Genomic DNA, 20,347 nt, shown 5'->3' with positions numbered 1-20,347 from the left:
GAACTTTTCTCTGCATAGTTTAGCTCCAACCACCTCCAACTCACATTGAATAGTCTCTAGTAGTCTTGAACACCTTGATAAGTTTGATCAGCTGTGTTTGATTAGGGTTGGAGCAAAACTGTGCAGAGCTGTGGCCCTCCAGGAATCTAGTTTGAGAGCTATGCCATAAAAAAAACATATTGGTTTCCCAAAAGAAACTCATTAACAGTTGTGCAATGAATCATTTTTTGTGTGTAAAGAATATTTAAAGATTTTAATGAGCATTTATAAAGAAGTATAAGATATAAAGTTCACAACAAAGAACCTTAAGTTGCTAAAAGTTTTTTTTTAATGGATGGCAATACAGAATATTTGGCAAACTAGTCATAAATATAACCAATGCGCTATTTCGGCTTTAAGAACTCTAAATTCCCCATGACCATTTTTAAAGATTTTTTTCTGTCTACTTTTCGAGATATTTAGATCTGCACAGTTCATCTGCCAGGCTTTGTTTCTTGAGAGTGAGCATAAAAAGAATGGATAGAGTATGTGCGTACAGACACATTGGGACATGCAGATCAAATGTTACAAGCTGTTCTTCACACTGATTTTATTGTTTAGCCAGCGGTCATAAATTGGTGCCATGTGTAATTGTCATGTCGCTGAATATAAACTGGAATTTACCCTCTTTTCCAACAGAGTGGTGTGAGCAAGGTCTGCGTCTTTAGAAATAAGAGGCAGTCCACACCCTACAGAGTAGAGACGTGCTCTCTGTCATGAACATACAGTCGTCCTATGGCATCATTACTCATCTGTCCATGTCTCACACCTGTGTGTGTGTGTGCGTGTTTGTGTTTGAGAGCGTCCGATTAAGGTGCGTGCTCACTTACACATATTTACATTTGCAGCCAGCATGTAGTCATCAATCCTATAAAACATGGATATATTTAACATATTCTTGGCATCATTTATGAATCTGAGTGAAAGAGCACGAGTAGGAGTGATTATTAATTTACACACTTGAAAGCATGATGGAAAACTGATGCGGTTTGCTTTAAACAAATGCTTCAGATCGTTACAAATAGTTTTCTGACAGTCTGCGTCTAATTCACTTAAGTTTGCAAACAGATTATACGTGATGACAGTTTGATCTTGAAGTCAAATCTCTTCCGTGAGAAATGAGCTTTGATCCTTTTGTGCAACAAAACACTGTCGTGTCGTGTAAAACAAAATTTCTTAAATTCAAACACAAGGAAACATGATTTATTTCCTTAACCACACCCACCTTTGACCAGTCAAAGAAAAAAAAAAGAGTCAGAGATTACAAAGTCTGTTCCTAATATTTAATGCATTTGCAAGAGTTTCACTTTTCTGTCCTGCAAAGTCAGAAATTAAATAGGGTCAAAAATATCTCAGATATTATAAAAGGATTTAATGACATTTAATATCTGACCTTATCTATTATCTAACATTCAAAATGCCAATGAAGAATATAATATAATTGTATCAGTAATATAATAAAAATATAGAAACTCTGCACATTTCAAATCTGTCAGAATTGACAGATCTAATGTACTAGAGAACGGTTACATAGCAAATGCTGGTCTTTGCAATAACTCCCTGGGAGTTATAATCAACTCAATTTGAGTGTACATGCGTGACCATCAAATTTACTCCCATGGGGAGTTAAAATGACTCTTTTAGAGTTGAATTGTAACTTCTATTTTTTTTTTCAAATTTGAACACTTTCTGGAGTTAAAATTGTATTCCTACAGAGAGTAGTTTTACATTTGGTATAATATGAACTCCTTATGGTAAAATTTAACACTAGTGTGCTTCAAACCTTATACAATTAAAGTATTAGAATTATTAGCCGCCCTGTACATTTCTTCCCAATTTCTGTTTAACGGAGGGAACATTTTGTTCAACACATTTCTAAACACAATAGTTTTAATAACTCATTTCTAATAATTGATTTATTTTATCTTTGCCATGATGACAGTAAATAATTCTGACTTCCGCTGTGTGTGTGTGTGTGTATATATATATATATATATATATATATATATATATATATATATATAAATATATATATATATATATATATATATATATATATATATATATATATATATATATATATATATATATATATATAGTGAAAATGACTGAACTGATGCAATACTCTTCACTCACTGCTTTTATTTATGCAAAATCCACACATTAGATTTAAAAAAATTCATCAACGGACACACTTTAAAATTAATTGTCATCATAGCATTAAATGCAACAGAAACATTTGCAATTAATACATGTTACATGTGTAGATGTTATAAAGTGAAAAAAACAACAACTAAATTATATTACTGTATTATAATGATAAAATCGACACATTTCTATATGAATATTTTATTTTTTTATATAAATAGAACTAAGGAGGCCACTGGTTCGAGCCTCACCTGGTTGAGTTTGCATTTCTGTGTGGAGTTTGCATGTTCTCCCCGTGTTCACATGGGTTTCCTCCGGGTGCTCCGTTTCCCCCACAGTCCAAAGACATGCGCTATAGGTGAATTGAATAATCTAAACGGGTCGTAGTGTATGTGTGTGAATGAGAGTGTATTGGTGTTTCAGTGTTGGGTTGCGGCTAGAAGGGCATCTGCTGCGTAAAACATATGCTGGATAAGTTGGCGGTTTATTCCGCTGTGACGACCCCAGAATAATAAAGCGACAACTGAAAAGAAAATGAATGAATGAATGAAGGAATGAATGAATGAATATACATGGAACTTCTTGTTGTGTTTTATTTAGTTTTTTCTTGCTCTGATGACCTGTGCTGTCCTCATATATAAGTCATAGTGTATAAAAGCGCCTTACAAATTATTCAATGTAAATGTAATTTGAATATATGTGTGATTGTTTTAACTAAAGCAAAAATACCATAGATATTTAATTACATAAATATAACATTGCTATAATTGTACATTTTTAATGTACACTTGAAGTTACTGTAAAAGCAGCTGCTGTTTCTGTGTCCTGAACAATGCTTTCCTTTAGCCACCCTCCGATTGATGTTTTAGCAACAGCATTTCTAAGTTTTTTACTCTAAACCTCACAATCCATGTAGTGTCCTTTTGTACTGGTTGTGCATGAAAATAAAAATATAATATTACATTTTTTAATACATAAAAGCAACATATGCTATACATTTTTCCCACTATTTTGATTCCAGTTTAAATATGTTTAGCCACATAAAAAGCACTTGAGTTCGGGGGATAAACCACTGCATAAATATCCAATTTTGCTTCAGTGAATCATAGAATGAGTCAAACAATGAGTCACGCAATAAGGTTTTTAACCTGGTATTCCACTCCACATTTATTTATGGGTACAGAAAAGTTTGCATTTAATTTTTAACAGGCCTTTGATTTGTCCTCGAACCTCTTAGCTTCACTGAAGAAGATAATTATTATGCATTAAGCTGATCTCAGAGCAGGATCGTGGCCAAATGTGATATAAGTATGCATGGAACTGATCTCTGCAGTGGTTTCAATGTGGAGTAAATCCCACCACTGATCATCTCTATGCATGTCTGTATAAGCGTGAAGTATGTTTACGTTTCTGCATCCTCTAAACTACTTTCTCCTTCTCCATCTTTCTTTCACCAAAGATAAACATGCTGTTTTTCTTAAATCACACATTTTGGAGACGTATAAACAACCACTGCACACTCAGTCAACATCTGCAAGACTAAACACACAGTCATCCACAAACACACAGCAAAAAAAAAATGTCTTGTTTGCATTGAAATAGACACTCTGCATTTTCTTAGGTTTTCCTGCGTCTCTTTTTATATCTGTGCATTAGAAACTTACAAGTGTTTGTCATTTTAAATTTTAATAACATTAAACTTAATCATTTTAATTAATAGAAACAGTGTAATAAAGCTTTATTTTTTGCCCTGTACATAACATTTTTCTGAGCAAATTCAAACGCCTTCATTGAAACAATAGTTAATATTTTCCAAAATTGTACAGGTTTTACCCATTTGTCAGTAGAATGTTTGTAATAATTTATAATACTGTTTAACCACTTATCCTTTTACATATGAATGAATTCATTATTATTGTTTAAACAAATTAATGTTTGTTTATTTTTATGTAAATATATCTTGCAATGCCTCAAGACATAGCTAATTTGAATCCAAATAAACTCAAACTTATAAGGGAAACTTATACCCTTGATTTGAAAAGTATTTTTTTTTAACAAACCCTAAAATTGTAAAGTGTTGGATATCTTTTTTTTTTTTAGTTCATCATGGTTTTTAGTATATTTATACATTTAGTCCAACAGATTGAACAAGTGCTGTATACAAATTTGGTGGGGTTTCTTATTTTTAACGATGCCAAAACTGTCAAGGTCTCAATTAATACTTAATAATATAAATATTAATATGAGCTTTGCATGCCTGCAAAATTGGTCCTTATCCACCCTCTAAAAATGGTTAGCTGTGGATTTAAAAGATAATAGGTTCAGTATGAAAAGCCGTATTGTGTGTGACTCATTATGAGTTGAGCTGTTTGGCTGGAACATCACAAAAATGATTTTCTGTCTCATTATTTTTGTCTGGTTTTGCAGCACAGATTTGTAAATCAAGATGCATTTACTTCAGATGCAAAGTACTTCATGAAATAATCCAAATTAAGTCCATCTGCCACTTAAAACAAGATTAAAATCTTTTTGAAATCATTTAGAAATATTTGCATGTGGGAAAAACTGGTATTTCAGTCCAAACAAGGGAAGGAAAGGATTTTGCTTTTATGATATTAACTCTAGAAAATGTTTGAATTCTGCAACAAGTTAATTAGATTTTTTCATTCATTCATTCATTCATTCATTCATTGACCTATTGGCAGACATTTGTCCTAGCTTTAAACATCTTTTGAATTCTGCAACACATTCATATGAATTAGATTTTAGTTTGTTTATTCGTTCATTCATTTATTCATTCATAAATTCATTAATTGACCTGTTGGCAGACATTTGTTTTAGTTTTAAAAATCTTTTTAATTCTGCAACACATTCAATTGAATTAGATTTTCGTTTGTTTGTTTATTCATTCATTCATTCATTCATTCATTCATTCATTCATTCATTCATTCATTCATTCATTCTTTTATTGACCAATCTGCAGACAATTATTCTAGCTTTAAAAATCTTTTTTAAATCTGCAACACAGAATTAGATTCTAGTTTGTTTGTTCATTCATTCATTCATTCATTTGTTCATTTATTGATATATTGGCAGACATTTGGTCTAGCTTTAAAAATAATTCCTAATTCTGCAACACATTCATATGAATTTGATTTCCGTTCATTCATTCATTCATTCAATCAATCATTTATTCATTCATTTATTGACTTATTGGCAGACATTTGTTCTAGTTTTAAAAATCGTATTAATTCTGCAACACATTCATATGAATTTGATTTTTGTTAATTCATTCATTCATTCATTGACCTGTTGGCAGACTTTTGTTCTAGTTTTAAACATCTTTTAATTTCTGCAACACATTCATACTAATTAGATTCGAGTTCATTCATTCATTCATTCATTCATTCATTCATTCATTCATTCATTCATTCATGTCTTATTGACAGACATTTGTTCTAGTTTTAAACATAAAGTGACTTTCGTTTTCCCCCTCTGATTAAACGTTATATCAAGACTTTATATTAATTAAGCTTTCTCCTCACGTGTCACCTCATGATTTAAAACATTTTTATATTTTTTATGTCTTAAAACCTCATTATTTCTCAAATTTTAGAAGTCCTTCAGATGAATGAGTAAATTAAATTGGGGTCTAGGTCATTTCTCATATGCCTTTTTTTGAGCTTCTCAAGTCCTTGCATTCTTGTTTTAGAAATGAGTGTTTGGTATTTGAGTGACAGAAGGCAATATCACATGTGTGCTGCTGTCTGGAGTATTGTGTGTGTTTCCTCTTGAGTGTGTGTTTCATCTGTAGTGTTGCTAGGAGCCCAGTTTAAGGCATTCCACAGATTTTCCATCTAATCCTTCATTCCAGGCTGCTGGAGTCATTGACATGTGATGAGTGTCTCTTCTGAGGTTCAGTCTATGGGTGTTCCCACATTAAACATGATTGAAAGCCTTTTATTAGAGAAAAAGTTTATTGTTGCGTGCCTTGATTAGTTTTTGTGTCATTTTTGATGATAGTTTTATGGTTGTTATAAGATAAATGTTTTTGTCATTAGAGCTTTTTTTTCATGTGGGAAAAGCTGACTTGTTCATATTTCACTCAATATTAGGTTAATAAGAAAAAGAAAATGATTTGGCCATTGGCAATTTTAACTCTTCGTAAAATTCTACTTAATTAAAAAGACGTCCAGGTGAATTCATTCATTTATTCATTTTCTTGTCGGCTTAGTCCCTTTATTAATCTGGGGTCGCCACAGGGGAATGAACCGCCGCTTTATCCGGCACACGTTTTACGCAGCAGATGCCCTTTCAGCCGCGACCCAACACTGGGAAACACCCACACACTGTTGCACACACTCACATACACTACGGCCAATTTAGCTTATTCAAGTTACCAGGTAAATCTAGTATTATTTATTTAAGTGAATATTTTTATAATCATTTTGATTGATAACCATCATAACTTTTTTTTTTAAATAATAGTTTTAGAGTATAATAAAAGCTAACATACTCTCTGCGTGGCGGCACTGTGGCTCAGCAGTTAGCACTGTTGCCTCACAGCAAGAAGTTTGATGGTTCGAGTCCTGGCTGGGCAACTGTGTGGAATTTACATGTTCTCCACGTATTCGAGATATGAGGGTGAGAGTGTATGGAGAGCGGCTGGAAGGGCATCGGCAGCATAAAACATATGCTGGAATAGTTGGCGGTTCATTCCTCTGTGTCGACCTCTGAAATAGAGGCTAAGCCGAAAGAAAATGAATGAATAATATCTCTGAATTGAAGGTTAAGATATTTACCCATTGTTACATAATTTTAACTTTTTATAATACTCTTCACCATGCTTATTTATCCTGATGAATTTGATCATTTCCATTTATTAAAAACAGCATCAATACAAAACACAGCCAAGATGATTTTATTTGCTTCTTAGAAAAACTTACCGTGAAACTTTCCTTCCAAATTGAAATTTTTAACCCTATAAAATTTTAATTATCGGACTACATTCTTATAAATGTTACAGTTTTGATGCTCTGCACTTTAATATAAGACATTTTATTTTCTTATTAGACATATTTTGAACTCTATTATAGTTATATACTATCTATCTGTCATTTTTATCAATATCATTATCAGTAAAGTGATTTTTGTTTAGTTTTATGACCTACTTGTTGCAGATTTTGCTATAGACCACACTCATTATGTCCTAGATTATATTTTCCAGGATTGAACAGTTCAGTCACCCATGACAGAGCTGTGATTTCCTCACTAATCCTTCCGTTATTTGTGAATATTGCGAATGATATTCAATTAATCACATAGATTAGCCGTTAATCAGCTTTGCTTTTTTTAACGCATATTTTCTTTCTTTATTGTCTTTATAAGGTAAGCATGTGCAAATCTGGTTTGACCTCTATTGCTAAATCAAAGGATCTGACCTTTTTGTGTGTTAGCGTCAGGAATATTTACAATCTTCAAAGTAGCGTGATTCAGATTTTTATGGGTGCTAAACACAATCAATATATCCAGCGATAGAGCTTATCAGAGCTTATCTGAGCTCACACAGTTACTTCCCACCCAGCATTGTTTGTGTTAAAACCAGTCGCAGACGGAGGTGTAAAATACTTGAGGAATTTTGCTTGATTTTGGGGGCTTTCTACTCCACTCAATTATGATTTAAATTGACTACTTGTACCTTAACAATAGGATTTTTTTAAGAAATAAAACTGCACATTTTACTTATTACAATTTTATTTAAATTCATAATGTTAAATTTATTAATGATTGTAATATTTTTTTAATTTTATTGTCTTTGGTCTTATGCACAATGAAGATTTTAAATGGACACTAAAATGTTTGCTTGACATTAAACTTTTTAAATGCTAATGATTGCCTATCAGCTTTGCTGAACAATTAAATATTATATAACATTTAACTTTCTTTCTAAATTTTCTACACTAACTACAAAAGTATTTATGCTATCTATTTTACTTTGTGTGGGCGGCATGGTGGCACTGCTCCCTAATAGCAAGAAGGTCACTGGTTCAAGTCCCGGCTGGGTCAGTTAACATTTTTGTGTGTTTGCATGTTCTCCCCATGTTTGCGAGTGTGAAAGGGAGTTTCCCAGTACTGGGTTGCACCTGGAAGGGGATCTACTGTGTGAAACATATTCTGGACAATTGGCAGTTCATTCCACTGTTCATGACCTCTGATGAATAAAGGGACTAAGCCAAAAAATAATAAAAAATTTTACTTCGCAAAGACGATTAGTTGACTTTACTTAAAGATTTGAGTAAGTCATTTACCTTAAAATTAGGTACTGTGCATCATTAAGTTTAGTTAACTTAACAATTTCTAGTGACAACGGGTTTACTCACTTTTTAAGTGAAGTAACTAATCGCTTGTTACAGTTTAGAAATATGTATGATAAAACAAGAGTCTATTCTCTCGTTTTTTATCGTTCTTGGGTTATTTTTACTTTTTCTAATATTTTTCAGAAATACATTTTCAAATATTTAAAGACTTTTTTTTAATATTGTGTATATTATTGGCCAGATACTTTTACCTAAGTAAAACAAGTTACTGGAGTTTAAATGTTCTCCTCGTGTTGGCGTGGGTTTCTTCCAGGTGCTCCTTTTCCCCCTCAGCCTAAAGACATGCGCAATAGGTGAATTGAATAAACTAAATTAGCTGCAGTGTATGAGTGTGTATGGGTGTTTCCCTGTACTGGGTTGCAGCTGGAAGGGCATTCGCTGTGTAAAAATGTATGCTGAATAAGTCGGAGGGTTATTCTATTTCGGCAACCCCTGATGAATAAAGGGGCTAAGCCGGAGGAAAATTAATGAATTTTACTTGGCAAAGACGATTAGTTGGCTTGACTTAAAAATTTGAGTAAATCTGTTACCTTAAAATTGTCAAGCAAATTAACTGTGCATCAAGTTTTGTAAATCTAACAACTCCAGGATTTAACTTAACAATACAGCAGGTTTACTCACTTTTTAAATAAAGTAATCATTTATTACAGTGTAGCAATACGTATCATAAAACAAAATTACTACTCTGTTTTATTTTTCCTAGATTGTTAATTTTTTTAACAATTTTCCCAAATACATGTTCAAATATTTAAATAATTGTCTTTAATATTATGTATATTATTGGTCTGATACTTTTACTTAAGTCCAACAAATTATTTAGTATCTGTACTTTCACTTAAGGAGCATTTCTGAGTACTTTTACAGTGCTGGTTTCAGGTGCAAACACGTTATCTTGTGCAGTGAGAAATCTGGGTGGTCGCTCAGATGCAGTTAATCATTTATTCGGAGGCCATCTGCAATGCACTTTTTGATTTATACATTGTTCGGCCGCATATGAGGAAAACGTGTTGATGTGTTTAGCAAGTGTCCAGCTGAAATAAAGTGTGTCCAATGTTAATGTATACTCAGTGAAATCAGACATACACAACACTCCTACACAGGCCTGTATGAATGTTTACAGTGTGATGCTGCCTCATAGAAAGCAGCTTTTTAGTGCGTTTGTGTCAGATTTTAGGGACACATTTGTTCTTAGAAGTGAACTTAATATGCTTTATTTGTTCATTAATTAATGTATTTTATTACTGATTATCAACAGCAAACTCCTTAAAGGGAGAGCTGACCACATGATGAACTTTTTGTTGTCATGCACTCATCTGGTGTTGCTTGAATGGCATCAGGTTTGAACTTGTGGATTGTAAATCAGACTGGAAGTGAGATGTTCAGTGAAACGTGACAGTGATTGGTTTGTTTTAGTGCTTGAGCCATATAGAAGACTTTTAATGCAATTTTTGGTTCTTGTTGTCTCCTAAGCAACAATTTCAGTCATGCAAATGCTTTTTGTTTGAGGAAATTAAATTCTACAAAGCTGTTCAAGCTTATGATTAAATGTCATGTTTGAAATCACCTTTGAAGCATGACATTAGTTGTAAATGTTAATAAAGCTAAGTTTGCAGTATAAATGCATGCAGCGCAGAAGTGATTTGCTCTATAAAAACCCGATCATTCAGTGGTGCCTGCAGTGATGAGATGACTTTAGCTAAATAGATATCTATGAGTGATTTAAATAAGTTTTCTATATCTGAAGCATAACCATTGTATATTAATTTGGTACACAGATGTCTAGAGCAGACACAACTGTAAAAAAAAAAGAAGTGTATTTATGCAATCCTCCACTAATTGACACTTTTAAAAATAAATATTCTTTATTAGCATTAATGTTTTCATGAAGAGCCTTCAACATTCAAGAAATCTTTCCATTTCAATCATTTTTTTAATACTAGAAAGAGTTTTTAAGATTTTAAACTATTATTTACACAAGGAAAAAAAAGACATTTACTTAAGGGCTCTTTGTGGAAGTAAATTAAGTTCATTTGTGTCATTTTCAAAAAAAAAAAAGATCTGTAAACCTATATTTCTAAAAGTGATGCATCCTGAATATTCTTGACCTGCAGATTCACTTTGCAGTCACAATGCAACACACATAACTGCATATGAGCACGATGACAGTGTTTTAATGTTAAGATTATGTCAGTAATGCCAGTTAAACCTTTATTCGGAGGCCATCTGCAATGCACTTTTTGATTTATTTGTTCGGCCGCTTTTGAGGAAAACGTGTTGATGTGTTCAGCAAGTGTCCAGCTGAAACAAAGTGTTAATGTGACACACTTTACAATAAGGTTCATTACTTAATGTTAATTAATGCATTTACTAACATGAACAAACAATAAACAATACATTTACTACTTACTTCATTAGTTAATGAAAATACAGTTGTTCATTGTTAGTTCATGTTAACTCATGGTGCATTTACTAATGTTAACAAGCATGGACTTGGATGTTAATAATGCTTTAGTAAATGTTCAATTATGATTAATAAATGCTGTACATGTGTTGTTCATGATTAGTTCATGTTAGTAAATGCATTAACTAATGAACCTTATTGTGAAGTGTTACCTGTTAATGTATACTTACTGAAATCGGACATAATGTTGAATATAGAAGAGTGTTCAACATTTAAGGAATCTTTTGCATTTCAATATTTTTTTTAATACTGGAAAGAGTTTTTAAGATTTGTAGATGTTCTTTACACAAAGAAAAAATAACCATTTACTTAAAGCCTCTTTGGGTAACTAAAACTGGCTCATTTGTGCCATTTTCAAAGATCTGGTGGTAACCTATACTTCTAAAAGTGATGCATCCTGAATATTCTTGACCTGCAGAATAACTTTGAAGTCACTGTAAAACACACACGAGTGCATGAGAGCTTGACGATAGTTTTTTAATTTGAAGATTACGTCAGTTATGCCTGTTAAACCTTTATTAGGAGGCCATTAGCAATGCATATGAGGAAAATGTGTTGATGCGTTTAGCAAGAGCCTTCAACATTCAAGAAATCTTTCCGCTTCAATTATTTTCTTAAATACTGGAAAGACTTTGTAAAATGTTCTTTACACAATTATTTGATTATTTGACTTAAATATTTAAAACTTTGAAAGATGCGTTTAACATAGATCTGATACGAATCCACTCCTGGCCTATTTAGGGTTGGCAGTAGATGCTAACCTGAAATGGTCCAACAGGCTTTTACTACTTTACCCTCAAGAAGTCTCATCCTTTTGAAGTGGAAACATGTCTCTCCACAATCTTTTAATGCATGGAAAAATAAGAAGTGTTTACTTGCGTTAAATTGGCCAAAATTATACTATCACTTGCTGGTTCTAAGACCTTTGAGAAGGTGTGGTACCCCTTTTAGATTATCTGCTGGCTAATGCCTCGTTCAGACTAGCAGCGACTTTGTAGCTCCCTGTCGCTCTGGGTGGTGACCTGCTGCAAACGCAGGTTTGTGTAGGTATATAAAACACAAATACAACCGGCCTCTGAGCGAGCTGAGAGATGATCACGTGAGCTCTACTGGTGCTCCTATTGGCTGTCGCTTAAGAAAGTCGCTCTTCATTTGCATAAAGTTGAAAGATTCTCAACGTTGTTGCGCCTCTTGACACGCCCACCCAGTCGCCAACGGTCACTGCCACTCGCGTAGACGGAAGTCTCCGGAAGTCGCTTGCTCTGTTGAAATGAACGGTTGCTTGCTGCTTTGGTGCTGCGAGTCGCTTGTTGTGTGAATGAGGCTCAACTCTCATGATTCTTAAGCTGAGCAATAATAGATAAATATTTTTTTATTTTACTTATTAATTTTAATTTGTTTTATTTTATTATTATAATTTATTTTTCATATATTTTAAATTCTATTATTTTTTATTTATTTTTTCTTACTTATTAATTATGTTTATTTTATTTTTTTCAATGGGAAGTCATAGGCTGGTGAGGGAGGGAAGTGTTTATATGGGGTAGTGTTAGCAACAACTTGAAAGGATAATTATAAAATCAATTTTGTAATTGATATTACATGTAGAAAACTCAACAAAAGAAATAAAAAAAAATGTTTTTTACACAATGAAAAAATCCCCATTTACTTAAAGGCTCTTTGTGGAACCAAAACATGAAAAACATGAACCCCCGTAATGCATCCTGGCTATTCTTGACCTGCAGATTGACTAGGCAGTCACTATACAACAAACAGGAGTGCATAAGAGCATGATGACAGTGTTTTAATTTTAAGATTATGTCAGTTATGCCAGTTAAACCATAGAAAGCTGGGCTCTAAATATCAGATGCCTGTGTGACAGACGGTGAGAAAGATCGCTCAGTCAGACAGATGCATTGTGTGCGTGTCTCTGGAGTCACAGCGCAGCTCCAAACACTGCTGTCCCGGTGGCTCCTGCTCAGACTGACAGCCTTTAATCTGCATCTGTGTGTTTATAAAGGTTATAAAGCGTTGTTGGTTGCTGGCCAGGGTTCACGTTGTATCTGGACGCTTTGAAACGGGCTGGTATGTGATCAGCTGCACCCAAAGTGCAGAGGATCTGATTTCTTCCAAGTGCAGACACACGGAGAGACTGAACGCACAACATGCATCTCTGACTCATTAGCCTTTCCTTTGTTGCTGTAATCATGTAGCACATTAAAAATAGATCAACATGCCCGAATGCCTTTACAGACAGTAACTTCGAGGGACGGTTTGTCCTTTAAACTGTCTTTGTAAACTTGAGGAACCCAGTGCTTGTTCAGAGCTTTGCTTCACCTTTGCATGAACAGAATCAAAGCGGAACTGCAACAGTGTCATAAATCAGCTCGAGTATGTGAACCATAAACCGACCTGACCTCAACACTTCACCGGCACTCCAATACTGATTGTTCTTGTCTCTCTCTCTTTATCACACACTTCCCAACAAGCGCTATTATGCTTTTTATGTTGGGAAAACCATTTAATATTTGTAGCTTAAGGGAAGCATTTCAACCAAAACAGCGAAAACAAAAAAATATATATTGTAGTCATGATCAAATGATTTCCACGTTGGACATTTTAGTAATTTAAAAATATATATTTTAATCACTCTAATGTTTCTAAACCAGACAGTTTCCTCCGGGTGCTCTGGTTGTCCCCACAATCAAAAGACATGCGTTTTAAGTGAATTGAATAAACTAAGTTGTCTATTAGGCCTACAGCGGCGCAGTAGGTTGTGCTGTCACCTCACAGCAAGAAGGTCGCTGGTTCGAGCCTCGGCTGGGTCAGTTGGCGTTTCTGTGTGGAGTTTGCATGTTCTATCTGCGTTCGCGTGGGTTTCCTCTGGGGGCTTTGATTTCCCCCGCAGTCCAAAGACATGCAGTACAAGTGAATTGGGTAGGCTAAATTGTCCGTAGTGTATGAGTGTGAATGGATGTTTCCCAGAGATGGGTTGTAGCTGGAAGGGCATCCGTTGCATAAAAACATGTGCGACCCCAGATTAATAAAAGGACTAAGCCGAAATGAAAATGAATCAATGAATGAATAATGTTGTCTGTAGTGTGTGTATGAATGAGTGTGTATAAGTGTTTCCCAATACTGGGTTGCGGCTGGAAGGGTATCCGCTGCGTAAAACATCCTGGAATAGTTGGCAATTCGCTGTGGTGACCTCTGAAATAGTGACTAAGCCAAAGGACAATGAATGTGACGCGTTGTAGAGTGATCAAACCTTACCAGACTTTATCAAATGCAACACAGAATATATTTATCAAACACTTCTGTGTAAAGTCTTTGGTATTCTCAGAAAATGTCAAAAACACATATTAAACTTAATAAAAAACAGATGTTTTTAGACCTACATTGCATACAATTTGCTTGTTTAAATGACTGACCAAAATCTCTGAATTTTTTGTTTTGTTTTTATAGCATTGTAACAGCATAATTTTTCAAGCTAATTGTGTTGTTTGTTAATGTGTACATTCAATGTAAAATTGTAGTTTTTAGATTGCAACTACTACTACTTATTTAAAATGAGCTGAAAGAACACAATTCTTGATATTTCATTGGGAAAACTTAAATTTCTTATGTTCAATCCACATAAATTTGGTAAAAGTGTTAACTTAATCAATTTGGGTTGGGACAACATGAATGAATTATGTGGAACCCTGCATTTTTTTGCAATGATGGGCACCAATAATCATATTTTAATACCATTACTCAATACTCTGATTAAGAGTCTACCATGTTAACAGTGATTTTTGATTAATTTAATTTAACTGAAGTCATAATCGAATTAAACAGAAATGTATATGACATGTGGAGTATGCCGATTTTGGTGGCATCATTGAAGTGCAGTACAGACATGTAAACACAGCAATCAAACTATTACCATAGTGTAGATTTTCACCACATTTTTTGACAAGATATTTAATACAGAAACGGCTGTTTGACACTATTTTCTGCACCCGAGTCAGTGAAGGACCACAAACACCTACATCGCTAAATGTGGAGGTTTTTTCTCCAATAAGCCGTGCGGTATTAAACCCCATCATAACAACACTCTTCAAGCAGTTCATACTCTCATCCAATATCTCGTTTGTTACGGTGGCATGCATAAAATGTTCCTGAATTAAAGTGAAAGTGCCAAACTGCACTTAAAGTCAGCAAATTAAAAATGAAACACCTGAAATTACATGAAACTCTGAAGGAAATGTGGATATTGTGGTGATGCAATGACGTTAATCGAATTATGAGCTATGTTAAACAGAATCATGTCAAAAGGCAGCTCATGTAAACACTTTAATCATATTACTGTCTTATTCAGATTAAGGCAAATGATTTGATTACTGATGTCCATGTAAATGCAATCTGTGACAACTTAATGACAACCAAAATGCAACATTGTAAAAAAATAAATAAATGAAAAAGCAAAACAATTAAATACTATAGACCATTTTGAGGGATGTAAACATGGTCCCAACGTATTTCCTGTTTTACATTTTTAATTTCTATAGCTTTCGAGAATCCAAAACGAGCCACATATTGATAAATATCTGTTTTAACGTTTAGTTATGATTGAATTACCTCTTGTTACAGTTATAAAATAATTTGATAACAAGCAGGAAATGTTCATGAACCAATGACATGACCACATTGAAATGATCTATAAAACAAAACAAAGCTGTTTGTAATGTATAGAAGTCAGTGAGTGTGTTACTTGCATCTGCTTTCGAAACACTCTTTAATCATAACTTTTCCCTTTATTAACGTCCGGTCCTCTCACCTCAGGGACCTGTGACCCTATTGTGTGCTGCGCTGGGGGCCGATGTCATCACCGAGGGCCCCAGAGATGGAAAAATGACAGGAGGCCTATGGTTTCTGGCTGTAACGCGACCCTGCAGATGCTCCAGTCATGCCTGCTATGAGAGGCCTCCGCATGGGCCTCAACCCTCTGGACGGCCCGACCGACCGCCGCTGCTGGGGGTTTGGCTGGAAGATGTGGGACGACCGAACAACACTGAGGTGAGTTATAACCTCTGGCAGACCATCACAGTGTCTTTGTGTATGTGTGTGTGTGTATGTCGGGTAAAAGTGGCCTGATCTCATATGTCATATGAAATGCTCTGAGAGAGAGAGAGAGAGAAGAGGGTGAAAGAGTAAGAGAGCGGGACAGAAATAGGGGGAAGGAGAGTGAGGGAATGTGTATAGATGTCAGTGAGGTTACTCTCACAACAGCACAAGAGCTGCAAAGCACAAACTACAGCTGCAAGTCAACTAGCAAACTGATTTTTAAATACATATTAGTTGTACTACTTAATTTTACTGTATTATTTTATTTCTTTAATTATATGTTTATCTGTTTATTAACTTGTATGTGTAGCTCATGAATTATCAATCGTGCATGTGTTCCCAATAATGCTTTTGAGCATTTTAGTGTATATTCGCTGTGTATGCTATAGCATTTTCTTGCAATTTTGTTTTGTTATTTTTAATTTTGTCTCAAATTTCAAAAGGTATTTTAAGATAAAAGGTGGCAATTGTTATTATTATTATTTTTATAATATTAATATTATTATTATTATTATTATTATTATTATTATTAATATGTAGCGCCAGCCAGGTGTATTAAGTTTAAGATTGCGCTCCAGGTTCAATAAACTAAATGCTTACAGAGATGTTGAAGTTAGGCCCCTCTGATATAATTCAGTGATATAATGTAAATAAGGTAACTTAGAATATAAATCTTCCCCAAGATTGAACAAATGACCAGAAATGGAATAAAACTCTTAGATAAATCAGAAAATATAATGAATTTAATTAGAATAGAAATGACTGGGCGAAAACCTCAGGTGTAAAACAAAATACAAAAATATGCCATTTATGCGCAACTAAAAGAAAGTAAAATGCCCCAAATATAAGTCAACATGAGAGATTTACAATGAAAAATAATAAATAAACAAATCTACAAACATACCACCTTTACACACTCGAGAAATTACACATTGTAAAATTATAAGGCAACAAGAGACTAAAGGGTGACAGACTCTTTAGAGTTGGTTTCTATTTGTAAATACCTAAAAATTGTGTCACTGAATTACATATATACAAACTACTCACAGTATAAAACTGTACTGCAAAACACGCAGGAGTTTTTATGCTCACTGCATAACCATCAACAAATCGAAACTCAGTTTGCCCACACACATTCATAACCCACCCCATTGCAGGCCTGTATCGTTGCTAGTGTTATGGTGGCCGGGAAAATTAAAATGGCATTATTATTATTATTATTATTATTATTATTTGTTCATTCATTAGTCCCTTAGGCTTAGTCCCTTTATTAATCTGGGGTCGCCACAACATAATGAACCGCTAACTTATCCAGCATAGGTTTCACACAGCAGATGCCCTTCCAGATGCAACCCAATACTGGGAAAATTATTATTATTATTATTGTTTAATTTTATTTTCCTCTGGCATAAACATGATTCCATATTTTACCCTATTAATGTCTAACTCTTCTTAATGGGATTAGTTGACACAAATGAACATTCACTTACCATTTACGCTCTCTAAAGTGGTTCTAAGCCATTTTGAGTTTCCTTTTTCTGTCGAACACAAAAGAAGATATTCGGAAGAATGTTAGAAACCTGCAGTCATTGACAAAGTGTAGGAAAAACAAATATTATGGAAGTAAATGGTTACAGGTTTCCAACATTTAGTTTCCATTCAAATTTAGTTTTCTTTTTCTGTTGAACATTCATTCATTCATTATCTTTTCGGCTTAGTTCTTTTATTGATCAGGGGTCGCCACAGCGGAATGAACCACCAACTTATCCAGCATATGTTTTATGCAGTGGATGCCCTTCCACTGGAAATCTGTTAAACACAAAAGAAGATATTCAGAAGAATGTTAGAAACACTCAAACTAAAGAAGCGAAAGCATTTCGTTTGGTAGTTTTCTTTAAAAACTGTTAAAACCAGAAAAAATATACCAGCAGGGTCAGTTATAAACATTTATGTTTTAGGCCTAAAGTTATGGCAGCATTTCAAAAAGCAAGTTTGTGTAAAGTTTCATTTTGTTTTTGAAGTTTACAGTATGTTGATTTAAGAATGTTTAATGTTTTACTGAATGACAAAACAAGAGCACTTACAAAGTCCTTTTTACACCATGTCAATCATGAATATCAGGGCTATCAACCTTTCCCATGCTGAACATGTCTGAGATCTAATGTAAGGTCTTTACCTACCATTATCTGTCACTCTCCCATTGCTTGTGACTTAAAGAAGAGACTTTTGCTCCTTTACCCAAAATGAATCACCTCCTGCATTATACTGGCACTCACTTCACCAAAGAACTTAATAAATCTTGTAAGCAGCACCTGAATTGGCTGTTCAATAGTGAACGCACCTCCTATTTTTTTGGTTGTAACTTTTCCAGGTCTGTTATATAATGAAGGATCACTGTGTAACCTTTATGCAGACTCTGATGAAAACTGGGCTCGGAGAAAACCCCACAGAATTGCAACATCTATTCCTGTTCAGATTTGACACATGCTCTTTCCTTTATGTGTGTATTTGATTATGCATATGCATCTTTCTAGTAGATCTGCTGCTGTTTTGATTTTACTGCCTTTCTCATTCTCTCATGTTTTCTCTGCTGTTAAGATCTGATCTGCCATTTATAGCTGCGGCATCTCCACGTAGTGCCGGAGTGATGTGTGAGAGTGTGTGTGTGTGTGTGTGTGTGTGTTCCACTCGGGCAAATATGGCTCTGACATTTTTCCCAACCACAGGCCAACTTTCATTTAAAGCATCACACACACACTGTTGTCTCATATTCAGTCATTTTAACATCAAATTTTTTCAGTATTTTTAATTTAATGTTTAAAACATAATTGGGTAGTAAATGTAAGTATTTGATGCTGTAAATTAACTCAAATACAAATAAATCTTATATGAATTAAAGATATTTTTAGCATCAAAACTATAAACTAGAATCGTTTGATGACATGCTGTATAAAAGGCTTTATTAAAATATCAAAGTAAAGTCCCAAAATATTTAATAATCGTGATTTTTAAATCTTTAAACTCCCTTTCAATCCACTAGGTCTCATCTATTTGTCAGCACAAATTTTTAAATATTTTTTTCAATAATTTTTATTGTTCTATATACTTTAACAAGTGCTTCTCATAATATATTTATTGGTTAGTTTTATACATACAGTACCTGCCAAAAGTGTTGCCACCTATCCACGTTTTAGGAACAACAAATAATAACTTGACATCTTGTTAATCATTTGGTATCGGAAGTGACTTCTAGTGGCCTCTAGATTACCTTTATATTAATAAAATAAAATATGATCATGCCTTGATTTTTAATTATTTAATTAGGACACTAAGGTCTGACTTTGATAATGTACAGTATAGAATATAAAGTCATGGTGCTGTGGAAAAAGAATTAATACTGTGTCGGACTCCCAAGAGCTCCCAAGAGCCATCTCTGCAATGACTCAAATCACTTATTAATAAAGTCATGGAGTGGCAAAGAAAGCTTTCTTGCAGGACTCCCAGAGTTCATCAAGATTCTTTGGATTCATCTTCAATGCCTCCTCCATCTTACCCCAGACATGCTCAATAATGTTCATGTCTGGTGACTGGGCTGGTCAATCCTGGAGCAACCTTGACCTTCTTTGCTTTTAGGAACTTCAATGTGGAGGCTGAAGTATGAGAAGGAGCGCTAATTTGCCCTCTCCTGTAGTTTGTAATGTAATGGGCAGCACAAATGTCTTGATGCCTCAGACTGTTAATGTTGCCATCCACTCTGCAGATGTCTCGCACGCCCCCATACTGAGTATAACCCCAAACCATGATTTCTCCTTCACCAAACTTTACTGATTATTGTAAGAATCTTGGGTCTGTGCAGGTTCCAGTAGTTAACAGATGATTCATCAGAAACTTCTACCTTCTGCTACTTTTCCAAATGATCAACTGGAAAGTCAAGTTATTTTTGTTGCTCTTACAACTGGGATCAACGACAAGACTTTTGTCAGGTAGTGAATATTACATATTATATATTGTCCGTTTCAATAAATGAAATTGTAATATTATTAATATTACCCATATTTTTAGTAGTTTTTGATATATCCTCTCTGTATATAAAATCAACTTTGTCATTTTAATTTGATGTCAACAACAAATTATAAAAAAAAATTCAAAAACAAAATTACTTAAGGTTTATCTGAATTTTAAAATCACGTTCAAACCATTAAACTATTAATAA

At 34.0% G+C, this 20,347-nt stretch overlaps 1 protein-coding gene across 1 annotated transcript in view; it reads left to right on the top strand.

Moving 5' to 3' along the window:
• Positions 1-678: 678 nt before the first annotated feature.
• LOC101884942 (soluble scavenger receptor cysteine-rich domain-containing protein SSC5D) overlaps positions 679-20,347 on the top strand; it is a 105,295-nt gene continuing 85,626 nt past the window's right edge. The window contains exons 1-2 of the mRNA XM_021475421.3: positions 679-853; positions 15,853-16,086. The gene's annotated coding sequence lies outside the window, so the exon portion shown is untranslated. The remainder of the gene's footprint in view (positions 854-15,852; positions 16,087-20,347) is intronic.

The sequence above is a fragment of the Danio rerio genome, chromosome 4, assembly GCF_049306965.1.
Source record: "Danio rerio strain Tuebingen ecotype United States chromosome 4, GRCz12tu, whole genome shotgun sequence".
Classification (NCBI taxonomy): domain Eukaryota; kingdom Metazoa; phylum Chordata; class Actinopteri; order Cypriniformes; family Danionidae; genus Danio; species Danio rerio.
This window is presented reverse-complemented; position numbering and strand designations above follow the sequence as displayed.